We start from the raw sequence: 6,952 nt of genomic DNA, 5'->3' as shown, positions 1-6,952 counted from the left end.
ATGTCTACAGGGTTCGAGGGACTAGGCAGAGTGGAGGCCCAAGGACGAGTCAAGTTGCCCCGGGGGTGTGGGCTCTGTTGTAACCTATGTAGCCATCTCCATTTTTGTAACTAGAACAGCTATTTTGTTATACAATTCTGTATGTTTCTGTTATAACCTATGTGATTGACTCCATTTTGTAACCAGAATAGCCTTGTATTATACACCTCTGTACGTTTCCACTGTAACTTTATTAATAAGGATTGTTTGGTATAAACTGACAACTTAAACTCCATCTTGGTGGCTCAAGCCATCCATCGGACCTCTGAACACAGTTTGTTAATGTTCAAACTATTCCTTTGTTCTAAACCACAGTGTGTTAAAGGTTGGGATCTGAACTATTTCTTACCCCAGAGCACTCCACACAACATGTCCCGTGATCAACACTGAACCATAAATTGTAATTATTTGTTCCTGAAAATTGTAACCGCATGTTAAAAAAATGTAACCTGTTTTCCCGAAAGTGGACGCTGACCCCTGTGCTGCATTCCCGCGAGCTCAAGTCACAAGACCTCCCCTTTGCGGTTTTCAGCCTTAAAAACCCTTGTCTGTCCCCTCCTGGGCGCGCACTTAGGCACTTTGTGCCAGGTGTTGCCACTGGGTACCAGCTAAAGTAAAGCGCTCTTTTCTTTTTGGACTTGTCTCCCAGTTGTCTCATTTTTGGGTTACAACAGGTTCAAGAAGAGTGTGCTGTGCATCCGGAACCCAGCTCCCGCGCTATGAACTCAGTACTTGAGGCTTGGGGAGTTCTAGGGAGGCCGACTGCAGTGCACGCCTCAGAATATGGAGTCATCAGGTGCTGTCAGAGATGCGTTTTTCCCTCCATAATTTTATTGAGAAACATAGCAATGAGACAGTTTCAAATCAAATTGGTAGGACAGTTTCAATAATTAACACATTGCATACTCTCTTCCTTAGAGATGCCTTTTGGAAAGACGGCTCAGTGCAAGGTAGATGGGTTTGGAAGGTGAGATTTGGAGTCGATTTCAGTTCCCAAGGTCTTGCAGTCCCCACATGTACTAGCCACATCAAAGGCCTAAGTGCACCCTGCCGTGCTTTACTGTGTTACCAATAAAGTGTGAGTAATTCTTGTGAAACCTTTGGTTGTGAGCATTGCAGTGTAGTGAGAGGCCGTGTTGGAAGAGCATTAAAAAGGGTAGGCGTGGAACCGGGGATTGAACTCGGGCCCTTGCACTTGCCAAGGAAGCGCTTATTCCACTGAGCCATCTCCCCAGCCCCTACTGGCTGTTTTTTCCAAGCCAATTACCTCTCTCACCTTGAGACAGATCTCACACACACACACAAAAAAAAATATTATATTTATGCCTGACTGTCTAGAATATATAAAGGACACTTAACACAATATAAAAATGGACAAAAGATGTTCACAGAAGGGCCAGAGAAATGGCTCAGTAGAATAAGTGATCGCCTGGCAAGGTCAAGGGCCTGAGTTCAATCCCCGGTTCTGCAAAAAAAAAAAAAAAAAAATGTTCACAGATACCACAACAAATACACAATGGCTGATAAGAACATGAAAACGTGCTGGTGAAATGTAGATTAAAATCATGATAAAAATCACTAGACACCCACCCACTAGAAAAGCTAGAACTAAAAAGCATACATTGGGTGTCTCACCGGTAATCTCAGTGCTGCAGAGGGTGAAAACAGGAGGATCATTAGGAGCCCAGGCTGCATAGTGAGTGAGACCCTGTACCAAATACACAAAAAGCAAAACAAAACTAACAAGCATGATATCTGGTGTTGGTAACAATGTGGAGAAACTAGAACATTGCTTGTAAGAAAGTAAAATGGTGTAAACACTTAGTTTAAGATTTTTTTAAAAAAAATAACACTTCATGGGGTACATGTGCTAATTTGTTGCAAGTATATATTACTTAAACAATTATAAAGTTATCTACCATATAACCCAACTCTCAAGTATCCACTACTAGGTTTTATTTATTTTTTAGGGGCTGGGGTGGGGTACCAGGAATTGAACTGAGGATCTTCAGTTTGCAGGCAGGTGCTTGGACTGCTGAGCTATATTCCCGGTTCCCACTACTAGCGTTGTATCTAAGGAAAAAAGTATGTCCATATAGAACATACCGGATGAATCTATGGATTTAAAAGTTTAGAAAAGATATATAAATTTAAATATATATATATATATGTTTCTATATAAATCTATGTGTTTAATCTCAAAAATAAGTAGTCATTGGGGCATAGAAAGTTACATTGGAAAGGTACAGCAGGAAACTTCTAGCAGTGTTAGAGATACTCTGCATCTTGGCTGTGGTAGTGGTTTCAGAGATGTGTCCCAAACTCACTGAAATGCACAGTTTACTGAAGAGACTATACCCCTATAAAAGTCATTATTTTTTGTGTTTTATCCTTTAGTCAACACGTCATGCCAGCCCCATCCCTGGAGTATGCTGAGATGGTGATTGAGACTGGGCGTGGAGGTGCGCTTGTCTGTAGTCCCAGTGCTTGGGAGGCTGAAAACAGGAGAATCACTACAAGTCTGATCTACATAGTGAGACCCTATACTAAATTCATTTAAAAAAGTAAATAAATATATCCTATAGTTATTATTTTTGGAAAAGGGAATTAAGGACGATGTTGGTTAACCAATACACTAAAAAATGTCTTGTAAGATTTTTGGACTGGGCTGAGGAGATGACTCAGTAGAATAAGCACTTGCCTAGCAAGTGCAGGGGCCTGAGTTCAAACCCCGGTACCAAAAAAAAAAAAAAAAAAAAAAAAAAAAAAAAAAAAAAGAGATTGTTGGACAATAATCCTTGAAAAATGTTAGGTAATACACAAGGTATGGTGGGTGCTCAATATATGTAGATTCAAGAGAATTCAAAAGAGGTGAGGAATAGAAATCAGGTTTGGGACCCACCAGTAGGGTGGATTTGAAGTCCAACTTCTAGGAGAAGAATTAGAGTTTGGGTCTCAAACATTTCCATTCCTGGCAAAGATTCTGATGTTTCAGATCCTAGGGAAGGGATACAGCATCATCATAGGCCTTTTTTTTTTTTTTCTCTCTCTCTTCTTCTTCTTTTTGAGACAATCTCTGTGTAGTCCAGGCTGTCCTTGGAAGTCACTGTAGCATAGGCTGGCCACAAACTGCTGAGATCCTCTTGCCTCAGCCTCCCGAGTGCTGAGATTACAGGTATGCACCACCAAACTTGGCCTATACAGGGCTTTGATGAAAGATGCCCATTTTCAGTTTTTTTGTTTGTTTGTTTGTTTTTGTTTTGTTTTGTTTTACTGGGGATTGAATTCAAGACCTTGTACTTGCCAGGCAGGCACTTATGCTGCTGAGCTTTGCAAAGGGGAACAGTACAATACAGGACATTTAAGATTTTATGATGAATCACTCAATCATACAAAGACTGCAGGAAATCTGTACACATACTAAAGACTAAAGAATCCAGCTGAGGGCCCTGAATTCCACAGTAATGTCCTTCATGAGTCCAGCTGGACTCAACTTAGAGCTCCAGCCTAGAGCTCATAACAATGCCTTCTACAAGTCCAAATGGAGGCCTAGAGACCACGACAGTGTCTTAAACAGGCCTGCCTCATGGATCTGCGCTGGGAAGCTCAGATCTCAGTGGTGGAAGCTAGAAAGTCTACGCCAGCGGATGAAGGATCTGCGCTGAGGGATCTGAACTGGAGCCAGGAAATGAACCAGAGCTCCCTTGAAAAGTACCACAGCCATCCACAGCGACAGTGAGGTCCCAGGGTCCTCCAATGATGAGGGAAGCCAAGCTTCCATCAGGAAACTCAATGAGACAAGCTTCTCCAGGCGGCTGAGCAGTGTACCATCTTGCCCTCTGGAGCCAGGAAATGATGCTCAAGATAGGACCAGAGCTGCCCCAAAGTGAATTGTAGCCATTCTCAGCAATCATGAGGTCCTGAGCTCCTCCTCCTCTGAGAACAGCCAAGTGCCTCGGGAAGGCCAGCACAACAAGGTTCCCCAGCAGAACAGCCTAAGAGAACCAGCAGCTCCCAACAGTTTCTGTACTTCTGCCTCTTACGCTGCTGGCATAAGTGACCCTCAGGTGCACCCCCCAGACCCAGCACCACACTCGTTCAGGTCAGCTGGGTGTCACAAGTTGACTACCAGTTGGCAATCCACCTTATCCATCCAACCCCTGTAACTTCTTACTAACCAAACAGCTTTCTGATCCCTACCCTAAGGCAACTTCCCTGTGCAGGAGACCCAAGGCTGACTTCCGCCAAGCTACTGTACTCCTCTCTTCTTACCAGTCTCTCACTCTCATCTGAATGAGTTAACTTCTAGTGAGTCAGACTGATTGCTTGTTTTCTTTTGAATTTTTTCTTTGCTTTTAAGCCTAGCGTATTTCCCTTTCAGATATTCAAAAACTACATATTTTGGAGACTTTCATGAATTAGTTTTTAAATATACATGATTATATATTTTTTGCTCTTAACTCCAGTCTATCTGAAGTGTATTTGGTTGAAGAGCATGAAGAATCTAAAACATTTCCTTCAAATGACTAACCAATTGTCCCGGTACTATTTATTCAGTAATCCTTCCAGGATGGATCTCAACAGGTGGAGATGGGGAGAGGGAGCACATGGCCCCAGATGGTAGGAAGGAGTTTGGCTAGAGCCCAGGGGCTTCGAGGAGGAGTGGAACAATGGAACCAGGGAGGGGGCGGTGACAGTTGCTGGGGAGCCCTTGGCTTGCAGGTGGGGAGTTGGGACTTCACTGGAAAGTGAATGGAGCCACTGGCGGTGCTTCAGCTGGAGTATGCTGGCCCTAGAGCCAGCAGAGCACAGCATGGGTGGGCTGGAGCAGGCCCAGCCTGGCCCTTGGGTGAGAATAACTGTGTTGGCTGGCTGCCCCAGGGAGAGGTCCCCATGGCTGAGGGGCCCAGAGAAGTGAGCCCAGCCAGTCCTGGGCAAATGACAGAATTTTAATCTGCAGACTGGAGGCTGCCCACGGCCAAGGCAGATGGGAGTAGAGCTGTTCCTGTGCTGTGGGCAAGTGAGCAGAATGAGGGAGAGGAAGACGGTGACTGGGGTCACTGGTGGCCGTTCCTGCTGAGCATGCAAATACTTCGGGTGCATTTTAGAAGCGCACAAGGACTCTCACAGCTCTCAGGAAGTGACAGAAGCTGGGGTGCAAGTCTTCTGTCTGAAGGCTGTCTGTGATGCTGTTCCATTCTGGGGCCAAGGGAGAAGAGGGAAGCCAGATGTCAGAGTGCTCACAAGTGACTGAGTAGGTCAGGACGCCCCAACTGTGACAGGGCACAGAGGATGGGACTGGGCACAGGGCAGTTGGTCAGAGGCTGCTGTGACCCAGAGATGTAAGGGGCAGCCAGGGGTCAGAGCCCAAGTGTGTGGCCTGGGGCTGTGCAAGAGGTGGGACCTGGCGAAGGAGAGTGAGAAACACCCTTCTCCATCTGCGGTGGGCAAGGGACAGCTGCAGGGGCTTCTGGGGGAGGCAGGAGGTTGGAGCAGCTCCTGCTGTGAGCCCAAGGCCAGGTCACAAGCTAAGGAGGTGGCCCCCGGGCAACGTGGGGCCTGGTGACCAGAAGCCCTATTGCCTGGCCATGGCCACCATGACTGGGAAGAGGGCAGCCGGGCCTCAGGGCAGCAGATGGGAGTCAGCCTTGCCAAGTCCAGGGGGTGCCAGGCCTGGGGACAGTGGCTTTGGATGGCCAGCATGGGCAGGACCAAGCTGGGCTTTGGAGGGAACTGGGCCAGGAGGCTGAGGAAGGGAGAATATAACTTGTGCCTTTTTTCCTGTTGTTTACCAATTTAGTTTATTTTATTTTTGCTTTGAGACAGGGGTTCACAGTATAGTTTAGGCTGGCCTTGAACTTGCTGTAATCCTAATGCCTCAGCCTCCTGGGTTTGGGGATTAGAGGTGTGCAACATTATGCCCAGCTACTTTCCGTTTTAATTTTTAAAAATATTTTATTTGTTTATTTGGTACAGGGTCTTGCTATACAGCTCAGACTCATAGTGATCTTCCTCTCTCAGCCTCCCTGGTGCTGGCAGGACAGGTATGAGCCACCATGCCTGGTTTCGGTGGCCAGCTCAGTGCGGGCCAACACGACAAACAGTATTGGGGATCAGAACATGGGTCCTTGCACTTGCCAGGCAGGCGCTTAGACTGCCAAGCTATCTCCCTGGCCCTACTTTCCATTTTATTTTTATTTATTTTTTTCCCCACAAAAACAAGCAGCCTTTATTGCAGTGTTACAAAACACTTTCCATTTTGGCAATATTTTACAGTGCACCTTGCTTCAAGGGTTGAGAAGGTGGAGCAACCTCCTCAGGTTCCTCCCCTTCTGTTCTTCTCTTGGACAGAAGCTTTCTTTCCCCCAATAACTATTCTTCTCTTAAAAAAAAGGGGGGGGGTTGAGAAGGAGGTGGGAAACTAAAAAGGGAAATTTCAATGACATTTCTAAAAGAAAAACTGTCTTAGCCCTCCCACCCAAATAAAAACCCAAATGTCACTTAATTTCACTACCCAAGAAGAGGCCACAGGGAAAGCAGCAGGCAAAACTCTGGCAATTTCACTGTGGATCATGTCAGAGACAAAGGAATATTCAAAACAGCAATCAGTATGGTCGATTGAGTTGATCATTTCTGTAGTCATTTCTTCCTCCCATTTTGTCTCCATAGCCACCTCGGTCTCCATGGCTACCGCCACCCTGGTCTCCTTTGTAGCCTCCACTTTGGTCTCCACCATAGCCTCCGCTGCTACCACCACCACAGTCTCCTCCATAGTCCCCTCGACTTCAGTCTCCTCCATAACCTCTCTGTCTCCTCCGTAACCTCCTCGATCTCCTCCATAGCCACCTCGGTCTCCTCCATAGCCACCTCCTCGGTCTCCACCATAGCCACCACAGTCTCCAACATGGCCACC

General features: G+C 46.1%; 1 pseudogene; it reads right to left on the bottom strand.

Annotated features, from left to right (window-relative positions):
• Nucleotides 1-6,644: 6,644 nt before the first annotated feature.
• LOC101581779 overlaps nucleotides 6,645-6,952 on the bottom strand; it is a 1,913-nt pseudogene continuing 1,605 nt past the window's right edge.

Source organism: Octodon degus, unplaced genomic scaffold (assembly GCF_000260255.1).
Source record: "Octodon degus isolate 3935 unplaced genomic scaffold, OctDeg1.0 scaffold00035, whole genome shotgun sequence".
In the NCBI taxonomy this organism is placed as follows: Eukaryota; Metazoa; Chordata; class Mammalia; order Rodentia; family Octodontidae; genus Octodon; species Octodon degus.
This window is presented reverse-complemented; position numbering and strand designations above follow the sequence as displayed.